Consider the following 1,247-nt stretch of genomic DNA (forward strand, 5'->3'; position numbering starts at 1 on the left):
TCACTACAGCGGCTCTACAATAACTTTATGAATCGGCGACAATAGTTTTTGTGCGCAAAAAAAACCCTAAATAACGACTTATATAGTGATGACGATTTCAAAACACGGCCTAATGAAGCTTCGAAGCGTTATGAATCAGTGAGTCGATTCATGATTCGGATCGTGCGTCAAACTGCTGAAATTTGGCGATTCAAACTGCTGAATCGACTCACTGATTCATAACGCTTCGAAGCTTCATGAGGCCGTGTTTTGAAATCGTCATCACTATGTAAGTCGTTATTTAGGGGTTTTTTTTTGCGCACAAAAACTATTCTCGCCGATTCATAAAGTTATTGTAGAGCCACTGTAGTGAGATGGACTTTGTAACGACGTCTTTAGTGTCTTTTAAGGGTCTTGAGAGTGTAAAGTTGAGCCAATGGAGGCCTTTCAGAGCCATCAGATTTACACTAAAATATCTTCATTTGTGTCTGAAGATGAACGGAGGTCTGACGGGTGTCCAACCACATGAGGGTCAGTCATTAATGACAGAATTATAATTTTTGGGTGAACTAAACCTTTAACATATTATATATAAATAATAAAAAATAAAAAAACATATATATCATCGCTGCCCGATGAAACTCACTTATGTCCAAAACGGTTAGTTTTCAGGAAGTGAAAAAAACACCGTATTTCAAAAGCAGTTGAATGTAGCGCTGTCATACTTGGTACGGCATCTTTACATGTAACCATATTCTTGCCAGTGTAATGATATAATCCACATTTGACCAAAATTGAGTTTAAATGGACATACGTGCATATTTTACAGTAACGGTGGTCGATACGCGTTCTTCCGATCATTCATTAGAATGGCCAAGCGTTTCATATTGACAGAGGAAAACATGGTGATCGCAGTATGAGCGAGGCGTGTTCTAGAGACAATCATGACAGTATTACAGGATATAGTTTGATCAGTTTGACTAAGAAAAAAAAAGTTTGAATCTTATCAATGAGACCGAGTTTATTTACATACTAGCAAGCAAACTAATCAGTGAAGAACTAGATTAGAACTAAACTGTGGAGAGCTTTAATGTCGTACTTTCGGCTATCCAGAGCTGAGCTTCGATGAAACTTCACGAGACCGGCGGGAGAAACGCGGCGTGATTGACAGCTTTGACACCAAATGGATATACGTGAAAATCAGATGACATGATTTCACAACTTTTCATTGGCCATTTAGATATGTGAAGCATACTGTATACGGAAAT

The 1,247-nt window shown here is 38.3% G+C and overlaps 1 protein-coding gene across 1 annotated transcript in view; it reads left to right on the forward strand.

Annotated features, from left to right (window-relative positions):
• The window catches only part of pdlim5b (PDZ and LIM domain 5b), a gene marked incomplete at its 3' end in the record, with an annotated part of 188,826 nt that overhangs the window by 157,512 nt on the left and 30,067 nt on the right, over positions 1-1,247 (forward strand). The gene's annotated exons all lie outside the window — the stretch shown is intronic.

Source organism: Gobio gobio (assembly GCF_949357685.1).
Source record: "Gobio gobio genome assembly, chromosome: 22".
In the NCBI taxonomy this organism is placed as follows: domain Eukaryota; kingdom Metazoa; phylum Chordata; class Actinopteri; order Cypriniformes; family Gobionidae; genus Gobio; species Gobio gobio.